At 40.8% G+C, this 13,486-nt stretch overlaps 1 non-coding gene across 1 annotated transcript; it reads left to right on the plus strand.

Moving 5' to 3' along the window:
• The first annotated feature begins 1,397 nt into the window (after nucleotides 1–1,397).
• TRNAY-GUA lies at nucleotides 1,398–1,482 on the plus strand. The gene is given in 2 exon segments: nucleotides 1,398–1,434; nucleotides 1,447–1,482. It is a non-coding gene; the product is annotated as a tRNA-Tyr (tRNA).
• Nucleotides 1,483–13,486: the final 12,004 nt, after the last annotated feature.

The following is a 13,486-nucleotide window of genomic DNA, read 5'->3' on the forward strand; positions in this document are numbered from 1 at the left end:
GTGTCTATCATTCAACATTTATAGTGAATGAATCATGATGAGTTATCATATCTGGACGTAAGAAATATGGATTAGATTCAAGTGGATGGACCAAAGTGATTCAAGTGGATTATTAGTGGATGGATCATAAGGACTAATACAACTTGATTACTTTGAATCCATCCAATTGTCGTACGTTCAAAAAAAAATAATTTATTATTGAGGGTCGACCCCCGCCTCTTCCCCCCATCAAATCATAGTTAAATCGAAACATTACACATTTGCTAGCAATTCCCTCGGTCCCCTCGTATTTATCAAACAAAAATCAAATACAATGAAAATGATGGCTTTTTACCAAATCCCCTTTTTTGGTCCGGCGTAGGACTGAAAAGGCGCACAGTTTCGGCCCTGCCGAGACGAAGCGACGACATGCAAGATTAACAAGGGAAGATAATGCTTTCAGCGCTGCACTTGCTCGCGCCGGACGAGAGCTACGGACAACGAGGGAAAGAACGATGATCTTCACCCGTCATGGTCGTTCCAGATCGTGTAAATTAAACCAGCGGCAAACATAATTTTCGCGATCGACGCCATTCAGATTCAGATAATAGATAATAGGATAGGAATGCGATGGGTTGGCCTCCCCTAATTAATCTCAGACCCGCACATGGGCGAGCATATAGATAACAAGTGTTTCCCTATTGTATTTGGTGGCTGCAGACCAGCCCAGTTGACACTGGACAGTGGAAGGCCGGCAACCTCCGTACCTGCATGAACACGCATTGCTAGCTAGCTAGTTTTGCCGTTAGTTTACTTCGTCTCCGTGAATCACGCGTTCGTTAGGTGCATATGCTCCTCGGTCCAGTACATAAGACAAAGTGCACGGCCAGTCGACCAGATACACACCGGACATATTTTATTTATGATAATAACTGGCGCACGAATGCTCCATTGACTGACTGATCGGTAGGTGTATTTTGTTTGTACGAGACTCCAAAAAATAATCGCTTGAAAGTAGGTGTAGCCTGCGTGTTTCAAGTTTTGCTTGTGCGGCTGACCAGATCAAATACCACCAGGAAGGCCATGCCATGCGAGAAGAGGCAGCTACGAGTAAATAGATACTGACAAATGTGTGTTCAAAATTGATGGCACAATGCAAGCCAAAGACCGCCAAAAAGTTCAGTCTTTTCTAGTGTGTGCCAGAATGTTTGTAAGGATTAAAACATGCTTGTTTTCCGCGGGACTCCTTGGAATCTGAATGTGCCCTGTTGATCCAAAGTGTCTGAATGTTGGTCACATGGCCAGCGCTACGCTATGCCTATTGACCTGAATCCAGCATTTTTGCTTATACAGAGGAAATGTTCGGAACGATTCTACTCTACTTAGTATATAGAGTCATTGTGTGTTCTAGTCACAAGCCGACTTTAGCTCAGTTGGTAGAGCGGAGGACTGTAGTGTTGCAGATAAATCCTTAGGTCGCTGGTTCGAATCCGGCAAGTCGGAATTCTTTTTTATTTTGAGAAATGTTTTTAAATTTTTCTTGCAACTTCTGCATGTCGACCTTTTATATCCATATATGCTTCTTATACATTTATTTTTCTATCTTATGCTTAAGCTGTGTATCATGATCAGCTCAAAAAGGAGAACTATTTAGCTTTGAGTCTTCACAAGAAAAGTATATAATGTCTCTATGCATTAGAGCATCTGTAGCCAGATTTTACAATTTCGAGACTTATATACATCAGCGGACAGTAATCCATCATCCCTTATACTTGAGACATTGCACTAGTAATCTTTATTTATATCCTCAATTCATACTATTAGATGCAACATAAAATATATCTACATACATAACTAGCCTATCCACTCGTCATAAGGGGTGACCTTAATTAGGTCGCTGGTTCGAATCCGGCAAGTCAGAATTTCTTTTTAATTTTAGAAATGTTTTTAATTTTTTCTTGCAACTGTTGGATGTCGAACTTTTATATCCATATATGCTTTTAAATTTTTTGCTCAAAAGGATTCTTATACATTTATTTTTCTATCTTCTGCTTAAACTTAGGTCGCTGGTTCGAATCCGGCAAGTCGGATTTCCTTTTTCTTTTTGGGAATTTTTTTATTTTTAATTTGCAATTGCTATATGTCAAGCTTTTGTATCGACTACATCCGGAGTAAGAAACTTACATGTGATGGTTAGTTTGATGCATAAACTTATAAGAACGTGTATAATGATTGATAAAATAGTCTTATCTTAAATCTTGTATGTAATTTAGAGATGATAAAAAAAAGTGTACAATGAGTCATCTCTTAGCCTTATTTTTTATAATTAGTTATTCCTAAAAACAAGATGAGACATATTGTATTAAAAGATCACCTCTTGTCTTCTCTTAAATAAGAGAAGGCAAAGCCTTTTTTCGAATTCTTTCTCCTTCACCTCATCATTTATCCTATGTGGCACTTCTAAGATAACATCATTATACATGCCCTAAAATATATGTTCTGGTCATTAAACTTGAGGTAGCCTGTAAATACGGTGCTGTCTACAATATCCGGCCTTATCGCGTTCACACGCGGTGTACCAAAGTGGCAGGGCCCCGCTGTGAGTGGCGGAGGCCGTGTGTTTTTGCCGAAAACACCTTTGCTTTTCATTTATTTATGCAGAAAAGTTTGGAATAAAATGAAACATTTAGAAGCTGTGTGGGTGGGTCCAGTCGACCAACTGATGCTTGACGTTTAATGTGCACAATCAGCGTTATACAATAGGCCCATATATATTAAAATAGGAATCTAAACCGGAAAAGGGTTCACAAAAAAGTGGAAGCCCCAGTTTGAACCTTCCGGCCACAATGTCACATAAAGAGATAAACACAATTTATCTTATGTATTCTTATTTATTTATTCTATGAAATAAAACAACTTATATTCTAGATATATTTTTCGGATAGATTGATTAGATTTTTGTTTGAATTTGAATAATTTTAAATTTAAATATCTAAATAGAAGGAATATAGTGCAGAATGAATGCACATATTTTTTATGCACAAGTCAACAATTTTTTAGTATAAATTCAGAAAAAGTTAAATTAGAAAATTTATATGAAACACAATATAATGCAGAATAAATGTATTTTTTGGACAAATCAACTAATTTCTGTTTGAATTCAAATAATTTTAAATGAAAAATCTAGATAAAATAAACTGTACTGCATAATGATTGTACGCAAATCTTTTGGACAAATCAATGAGCTTTTTGTATGAGTAGAAATAATTTTAAATATGAAAATCCAGATAAATGAAAATATAGGTCAAAATGAATGTATGTAAATTTTACGGACAAATCGACTAATTATTTTTCGAATTTGAATAATCTAGATAAAAGATAATATAGTTCATAATGAATGCACATAAATTTCTTTCAAACAAATCAACATATATTTTTTGAATTTGAATAGTTTTAAATTAGAAAAACTAGATAAAACAAAATATAAGCCAGAATGAATGTACGTAAGTTTTCCATGCAAATCAACTAGAATTTTGCTTGAATTCTAATAATTTTAAATGATAAATTCTAGACAAAGAAAATAGTGCAGAATGAATGTACATGAATTTTTTCAGACAAATCAACGAAAAATTTGTTTGAATCTAAGTAATTTAAATTTGAGAATGTTGAGAAAAGAAACTATATAGTTCTAAATGTGTACCTTTAGCCTGAAGGATATACACCTTGGTAGTTCACATAGAATAACAAGCAAGATCACCTGGTTTGGTTAGAGCATCTCTAACACACCCCTTAAAGTCGCAACCCTTAAACACCGCATAAGGGCCGAGAAAATCGTGGTTTAAAGGCCGAATTCTGCTGCGACGGAACAAAGCCCGCAAACCCGAGCAGTAAAACAGAATAACCCCCGAGGACCTCGCCGCGTCGCCCGTCCTTGTGCTTGTTTGCCCGTTCGCGCACGCTCGTGTGTGGAGCTGTAGCTTGTTGGGAAACGAATCATGGAAAACAAATAAAAATCTTATGAATATCCAAGATCTATCTATGGAGATACATAACAACGACAGGGGGAATGTGTTTACGTATCCTTGTCTTGGAAATATGCCCTAGAGGCAATAATAAATTGGTTATTATCATATTTCCTTGTTCATGATAATCGTTTATTATCCATCCTAGAATTGTATTGATTGAAAACTTAAATACATGTGTGGATACATAGACAACACATTGTCCCTACTGAGCCTCTAGTTGACTAGCTCGTTGATCAAAGATGGTCAAGATGATCAAAGATTGATATATAGGAAGTCCTGTTTTGGTCACCGGAAAAGTTTTGGACTCATCGGTAGTGTACCGGGAGTGTCGGGAGGGTATCGGGGACCATCGGGAGGGGTGTCACGCCCCGAGGGGCCTTATGGGCTGTGGGAGGATACAAACCAGCACCTAGTGGCCTCACATAAGCTCCCACTAAGGCCCATCAGGTTTGAGAGGCAAAAACCCAAAGGTGGAAAAGGTGGAAAGGGTTTCCATGTGGAAAGGAGGAATCCTACTCCTAGTAGGATTGGAGTAGGACTCCTCCACCTCCAATTTCGACCAAATCTTTAGGATTTGAGGCTGCCTCCTCCCCTCACTCCCTCCTATATATACTAGAGGTATTTATGGTTTTTGAGACACACAATGTCAGGCACGTGCTACCCTCTTCTCTAGTTTGTAGTTCTTCCTCTAGATCGGATTTCTGTGCTGCTTAGGCGAAGCCCTGCAGGAATAGATCACCACCATCACCGGCACGCCGTCACGCTGCCGGAGAACTCATCTGCTTCCTCGTATCTCTTGCTAGATCGAGAAGGCGGGGGTCATCATCGAGCTGTACATGTGCTGAACGCGGAGGTGTCGTTCGTTCGGCACTAGATCGGGATGGATCGTGATGGGATCGCGAAACGGATCGTGATGAGATCGCAGGACGGGTTGCGATTTGAATCGCGGAGATGTTCCACTACATCACGCATTATATACGCTTCCGCTTAGCGATCTACAAGGGTATGTAGATCCACTCTCCCCTCTCGTAGATGATCATCACCATGGATAGGTATTGCGTGTGCGTAGGAAATTTTTTGTTTCCCATGCTACGTTCTCCAACACCTTGTAGACCGTTAAGCGGAAACGTTTACAACGCGGTTGATGTAGTCGTACTTCTTCACGATCCAATCGCGATCCGGTCTGGTCTAGCACTGAACGGACGACATGTCCGCATTCAACACACGTGCGGCTCGATGACATCTCTGCCTCCTCGATCCAGCGAGCGATGGCAGAGTAGTAGATGGTATCGCTCACCGCACGTGGTGTGGCGGCGATGATGGTGGCGCTATCCTGGCAGGGCTTTGTCGAGCGCTATCGAAACTGCAAACGAAGGAGAAAACGGACTAGGGAGAGAGGGGGATGCGCCAAGGCTTGAGGTGCGACTGCCCTACCTCTGCCTTTCTATTTATAGGAGGAAGGGGTAGGTAGGGCGCTTGTATAGCCCCTCCTCCAAGGGAGGGATGTCCGACTAAGGAGGAGACCACCCTCCACAAGGGAGGTGGGCACCTAGGGAAGGAGTCCCTCCTCCCCAAGGTACCTCCCCTACCTACCTGTAGACACATGGCCCCTCAAGGGATGGGCACCCAACCCACTAGGTGCTGGTGCATCTCCCTCTTCAGCCCATGTGCCCCCAGGGTAGGTGGACCCCCCCGATGGACCCCAGAACCATTCTGGCAATCCTCGTACACTGCCAGAAATACCCGGAACTTTTCCGGAACCAGAATATAACTTTTTCATATAATCTTTGCCTTAGGACCATTCCGGAGCTCCTCGTCATGTCCGGGATCCCATCCGAGACTCTGAACAACATTTCGTCACCAATGTATATATCCCAATACTACTCTAGCATCAACGTTAAGCATGCGAACCCTATGGGTTCGAGAATCATGCAGACATGATCGAGAACCTCTTCGGTGAATAACCAATAGCGGGACCTTGATACCCATATTGGCTCCTACATATTACAGAAAGATCTTTGTCGTCTGAACCACATTGTTAAGGATTTATTCAATCTCGTATGTAGTTCTCTTTGTCTATTGGTATGTTACTTGCCCGGGATTCGATCGTCGGTATCTCATACCTAGTTCAATATCGTTACCGACAAATCTCTTTACATGTTTCGTAATACAAGATCTCGTGACTAACTCCTTTAGACACATTTCTTGTAAGCTTCTTGTGATGTTGCACTATCGAGAGGGACCAGAGATACCTCTCCGTCATATGGAGTGACAAATCCCTGTCTCGATCCACACCAACCCAACGAAGTGAAGCTTGATTGCACATAAGGTATCCTCTAATGTCAGGGAGTTCATGATCTCATATTCTTAGGAACAAATACTTGACATGAAGAAAGCAGTAGCAACAAACTAAGTGATGCAATCAAATGATATGCTTACTATTGGGTCTTGTCCATCACATCATTCTCCTAATGATGTGATTCCGGTATCAAATGACAACTCATGTCTATGGTTAGGAAACCTTAACCATCTTTGATCAATGAGATAGTCTAGTATAGGCTCACTAGGGACGCAGTGTTGTTTATGTATCCACACATGTATTTAAGTTTTTTATCAATACAATTATAGCAGGTTGCCATTGCCATCCGAAGCAGTTCATGGAGGAGAGTCATCCGATTTAGTGCACTATACACAACTCCTAGATCCATCATGAATTGCTTCATCTAGTCCTTCCTGCGCTGTTTTCGAAGCAGTTATATATTCCGCCTCACATGTAGATGCTGCTACCATGCTTTGCTTGGAGCTACACCAGCTAACTGCTCCACCACTTAGAATAAATATGTACATATCCGGTTTGAGACTTAGAGTCATCCGGATCCGTGTCAAAGCTAGCATCAACGTAACCCTCTACGACAAGCTCTTGATCACCTTCATAAACAAGAAACAATTCCTTAGTCTTCTTCTGGTACTTCAGGATATTCTTGACTGATGTCCAGTGTTGTACTCCTGGATCACTTTGAAATCTTCCGTCCATGCTTATGGCAAGGCACACATATGGTCTTGAGCATAGCATTGCATACATGATAGAGCCCATGACTGAGGCATAGGGGACGACTCTCATCTTTTCTCTATCTTCTGGAGTTGTTGGGCGTTGAGTCTTAATCAACCTCACACCTTGTAAAACAACCAAGAACCCCTTCTTAGACTGATCCATTTTGAACTTATTCAAAATCTAATAAAGGTATGTGCTTTGCGGAAGTCCTATTAAGTCATATCTCTATAGATCTTGATGCCTAATATGTAAGCAACTTCTCCGAGGTCTTTCATTGAAAAACTCTTGTTCAAATATTTCTTCACGCTTTTCAAAAATTCTATATTGTTTCGAATCAGCAATATGTCATCCACATATAATAGTAGAAATGTTATAGAGCTTCCACTCACTTTCTTGTAAATACAAGCTTCTCCATAAACTTGTCTGAACCCCAAAGATTTATCACCTCATCAAGGCGAAGATTCCAACTTTTTGATGCGTGCACCATCCCATAAATGGATCGCTAGAGCTTGCATACTTTGTCAACATTTTTAGGATCGACAAAACCTTCCGGTTGCATCATATAGAACTCTTCCTTAAGGAAACCATTAAGGAACACTATTTTGACATCCATCTTCCAAATTCCATAATCGAAAAATGCAGCAATTGCTAACATAATCCTGGCGGACTTAAGCATGGCTACGGGTGAGAAAGTCTCATCATAGTCAACTCCTTGAACTTGCGAAAACCCTTTCCAAAAAGTCATGCTTTATAGACGATGATATTACCGTCCGCGTCCATATTTTTCGTAAAGATCCATTTGTTCTGAATGGCCTTACGATCATCATGTAAGTCCTCCAGAGTCCATACTTGGTTTAAATACATGGATCCTATCTCGAATTTTATGGCCTCTAGCTATTTGTCATAATTCGTGCCCACGACATGACCTCTAGCTATTTTATGGCCTCTAGCTATTTTATGGCCTTACGATCGCTTCTTCATAGCTTGTAGATTCACCTTGTCTAATGACATGACCTCCAATATAGGATTACTATACCACTCACGGACAATACATGTCCTTGTCGACCTACGAGGTTCCGCGTTAACTTGATTTGAAGCTTCATGACCATCATCATTCGCTTCCTCTTCAATTGGTGTAGGCGTCACACGAACATATTTCTATATTGCCCTACTCTCTAATTGAAGTGATGGTTCAACAACCTCATCAAGTTCTACCTTCCTCCCACTCAATTCTTTCGAGAGAAACCCTCCTCTAGAAAGGGTCCATTCTTGGCAACAAAGATCTTGCCTTCGGATATGATATAGAATGTGAATTAATTGTTTCCTAAGGGTATCCTATGAAGACACGCTTCTCCGCTTTGGGTCCCCAAACTTTGAGAAACGAAAACTTAGGTTTCTTGCCATACCATGATCCATACAGAGTCATATCAATGGACTTAGATGGTGCCCTATTTAAAGTGAATGTAGTTGTCTCTAATGCATAACCACAAAACGATAGTGGCAAATCGGTAGGAGACATCGTAGAATGCGCCATATCCAATAGAGTACCATTATGATGTTCGGACACACCATTACGTTGTGGTGTTCGAGGTGGTGTGAGTTGTGAAATAATTCCACACTGTCTTAAGTGTGTGCCAAACTCGTAACTCATATATTTATTGCCGCGATCAGATCCTAGAAATTTTATCTTCTTGTTACGATGATTTAAAACTTCACTCTTAAATTGTTTGAACTTTTCAAAAGTTTCGGACTTGTGTTTTATTAAGTAAATATACCCATACCCGCTTAAGTCATCAGTGAAGGTAAGAAAATAACGATATCCACCGTGTGCCTCAATACTCATTGGATCTCATACATCGGTATGTATTATTTTCAATAAGTCACTTGGCTGCTCCATTGTTCCGGAAAATGAGGTTTTAGTCATCTTGCCCATGAGGCATGGTTCGCCTATATCAAGCAATTCAAAATCGAGTGATTCCAAAAGTCCATCAGCATGGCGTTTCTTCATGGGTTTTACACCAATATGTCCTAAGCAGCAGTGTAACAAGTAAGTGGTACTATCAACATTAACTTTGCATCTTTTGGCATCAATGTTATGAACATGTGTATCACTATGATCAAGATTCAACAAGAATAAATCATTCACATTGGGTGCATGATCATAAAAGATATTGCTTGTATAAATAGAATAACCATTATTCTCTTATTTAAACGAATAACCATATCGCAATAAACAAGGACATAATATTCATGCTGAACGCATGCACCAAATAACAATTATTTAGGTATAAAACTAATCCTGAAGGTAACCGAAGAGGGAGCATGCTGACGGCGATCACATCAGCCTTGGAACCATTTCCGACGTGCATCATCACCTCGTCTTTTGCGAGCCTTTGTTTACTCCTTAGTTCCTATTTCAAGTTACAAATGTTAGCAACCGTACCGGTATCAAATACACAGGTGTTACTACGAGAGATAGTAAGGTACACATCAATAACATGTATATCAAATATACCTTTGTTCATGTTGTCAGCCTTCTTATCAGCCAGGTTTTTGGGGTAGTTCCGCCTCGAGTGGCCAGTCCCCTTAGAGTAGAAGCACTCAGTCTTAAGTTTGGGTCTAGCCTTGGGTTTCTTCATAGGAGCGGCAACTGGCTTGCCGTTCTTCTTAAAATTTCCCTTCTTACCCTTGCCTTTCTTGAAAATAGTGGTCTTGTTTACCTCTCGACCCGTACATGAGCCTAGAAAAGCAGTTTTAGCTCTTGGAGCATCTCATATGCTTCATGGTGCTCAAAACGTCTTTGGAGCCCCAGTTCTAAGCCGTAAAATACATCACACTAAACTCTGGAGTAGTCATCAGACAGTGTCTGCCATACGTTCACAACGTCCACAGACGATGCTGGAGGAGGCGGTGCACCGAGCGGTGCATCAAGGACATAAGCCTTTTGTGCTATCGTAAGGATAATCCTTAGATTATGGACCCATTCTGCATAGTTACTTCCATAATCTTTTAACCTAGCTTTCTCAAGGAACACATTAAAATTTAGGGGAGGTACTACGGGAGCCATTAATCTACAACATAGTTTGCAAGGAAAATTTAGTCCAAGTTCATGATAATTAGTTCAGTTAATGGAATTACTAATGAACTCTCACTCAAAACAACTTCCCTCAGGTTGTCTAAGTGTGACATGATCCAAATCCACCAACCCAAGTTCGATCATCATGTGAGATGAGGTGGTTGCAATGGTGAACATCTTCATGTTGATCATATCTACTATATGACTCATGTTTGACCTTTCGGTCTTCCGTGTTCCAAGGCCATGTTTGTACATGCTAGGATCATCAAGTTTAACCCATGTATTTTGCATGTGCAAAACTGGCTTACATCCCTACTGCTTGTAAACTGCATTGGGATTTTCCCCAAAGAGGAGAGGATATGCATCACACTAGAGATAAGTATTTTCCTCAGTGTCAACCAAGGTTATCGAACCGGAGCCTTAGCGAAAGCGAGTTTTAATAGGGGATTTTTATTTCCTGTTTAGATAAGTGGATTTGCACCAAATGAAACTAGAAATTCCATATTCCATAGAAATCTAGGATAGATTAACTTTATGCTATCCATTGGTACTAATCATGGATGCTTCAAAAAAACTATATTTAGCACATGTTCCTCCATGCTAAGGGCATCTTTTAAGTGCAACTGTTTTTCTAGCATTTCGTATTGGGTGGCTTGTGTTTACAATAAGTTGTTTAACCATCGGCATGTTGCCTGTATATAGAAAAGAAATTGATTGGTTTAGATCCATCTTAACCTGATGATTGCTCATCACGAAGTCTTTCTATTTTCCATTAAATTGAGGAAAACACGAATTTAACTGTGAGATAACTTTACAATAGGAAGAAACATAGGGATAACTTGCTAATAACCCACGTTGTGTTGTGTGTATTGATATCAATGAATTGTTAAAAATAATATTAGAATATGAGAATAATGTCCCTTCACATTCTTGTCATACAACAATGGTAGCATACCTAATGGTAAATGTAGGCTGATTGCATGTAATAGTGGACGGTGACCTTCTTCTTTTAGGGGAAATATTTGTTGCTAAAAAACTAAATGATGATGTCAATGGCTTGCATATGATTGATGATATGAAGGATTTGCAAGTGAGGGGAAAAGACCATGAATAGATTGTATGTACATGATGATGTGGAGGGCTAGATGACACATGTAGTGCCATGGAATATGTGAATGTTGAAAGAAATACAAATGGAAATATAGTTATATAATGAAAATGCACAAAGGAAGAGAAAGGAGCACCAAGAGGAGTGCCTTCAATCTAAAGAAAAAACATTCAAATGGCACCTTGCATCTGATAAATATTAAAAAGAACGATAAACAATAAAGTGGATAGACAACTAGATGTGAAACGACCAGCTAAAAAATAAAAGGACACTGCAAATCATACTAGCCTTTTTCTTTCTCTCATAGTAGCCGCATGCTAGATATCACAAAATTGATTGAACCAATAGCAAAAGGAAAGGGAAACTCCAAACAAACTGGCCATGCTAGGCTTTCGACACCGCCATGGTCACTTGCCTTTATAGAAGAGATCTAGAAATCTTTATAGAAAATATCGATTAGGGCTTCACCATAACACTTGCAACACATTGTCACCAGTGCAGAGGATTGGAGAAACCGGACCATGTTGTTGTAGAGCAATGAAAAGACGTCGTAGTGGCTACATCAATAGCCAACCAATAGCTCTCTTGAAAGGCACCCGATTGATTAGATTTGAAGGGTGTCAACAAACCTAAGGACACAAACTCTCATAGACTCTTCGTCAATGCTGGATCGGTATCGTCGATGTAGGAAAAGAACATGAAGACCTTATTCCAACATGGCATTGCCCTATCATCTCGTCGAAGTCACTAGGAAAAAACATAAGAAACAAAAACCGAGACAAAAAAATCCCCACTCCTCTTGCTACCGACGAGGCAGCTGGACAAAGAAAAGGAGAGGGACAGAAGCATTGGTGTGTAGAAATGATCTTGTGTCGGCGACTTGGGTTCAAAGTAGAGGCCGTGTGTAATGTTAAGCATACCGACATAACTCGTGGCAATTGCGCCTCGTGATATCGTAACCAGGCAAAAGTTACAATGCCAACGATAAGTGAAACATAAAACCATTTAAAATACCCCGAGCCGAAATTCTGTTCTTAAGCCATTTGAGAATATTATGGCCTTTGGAGTATGGCAATTATTTAGGGCATCTCCAACACCCGGTGCTTAGCACGGGCGTGAGGATCAGAATCCCACTTGTTCGACAGTTGGTCCATTTTTTTCCTAGCATCAAGCCCGGCATCGATGCAAAAATAGGTGTCGGATGCTTTGCTCTTTTTTCCTTCTTACAAGCTCAAGTAATGTTGTATAACTACATATGTTATGGCCGGTTTTTCTTGTTAGTTAGTGTCTAGTTTAGCGCTTAGCCTTGGTTGAAAGAGTGCTTCAATATATTTTATTTGACGATATTTATCTTTTAATCCATTAGCGTATATCCTAAGAGTCTGGCATTGGAGATGTCCTTATGGACCCCAATAGGCAGCAAACATTCCCCGTGGGACATGGTGATTGCGAATGTTTTATATAGCAAAGTCTTTGAAATCATATGACAATTTCTTCACAAACACGTGCCACTTTTTCGCAAACATATAATTATTGTGCGAAATTATCGTGTTCGCTTGAAAAGATTGGCATGCTTCCAACACATACATTGTCGTGAAAAGCGTTTGTTTCGACATACACCTTCGGCGAACGTTCTCTGAATAATGTTACCGCCCGTGCATTGCAACGGGAGAAAAAAATACCACACGTTTGGCACACGGTTGGAGGCATGGGGAGGGGATCTCACCAGATGATGAGTTCCTGTCGGAGGAGGGGATACGATGAGGGGAGCAAGGGTTAGACGCCTCTATCTGACCATAAGGAGTCGCCGTTGCCGCGCCATAACCTCGGAGTTCCCCGTGTGAGCCATGGAGGCCCGCCTCCACCTGCAAGTACTTCGCTCCGTCGCGCCTTATCCGCGAGTCGCCGCCGTTCTGCATCGAGCAGACGCATAATCCCCAATCACTGTAGTTGTCGCGTTGATTTGATCCAGAAGCTGTGCTCGAGCGCCAAAACGGGGGCAGCAAGCGGGCAGAGGTACGGTCATAGAGGCGGGTGAGTTGAGATCGACAGCAGTGGTCGTTGAGGTCGGCCGCGGCGGCGAGTGGTGTGGCAGCGGCTTGGGCACAGGCCAGGATGGATGCGTACGAGTATAATTTTGCAACGAATCGTCTTTTAGTTTTGCGTTGCAGATAAATGATGAAGCGTGGGTTGAATAATAAAAATTACAGTTTTTTTATAAAAATACTGCGGTAGGTTTTCCGACG

This window comes from Hordeum vulgare, chromosome 5H (genome assembly GCF_904849725.1).
Source record: "Hordeum vulgare subsp. vulgare chromosome 5H, MorexV3_pseudomolecules_assembly, whole genome shotgun sequence".
Lineage (NCBI taxonomy): Eukaryota > Viridiplantae > Streptophyta > Magnoliopsida > Poales > Poaceae > Hordeum > Hordeum vulgare.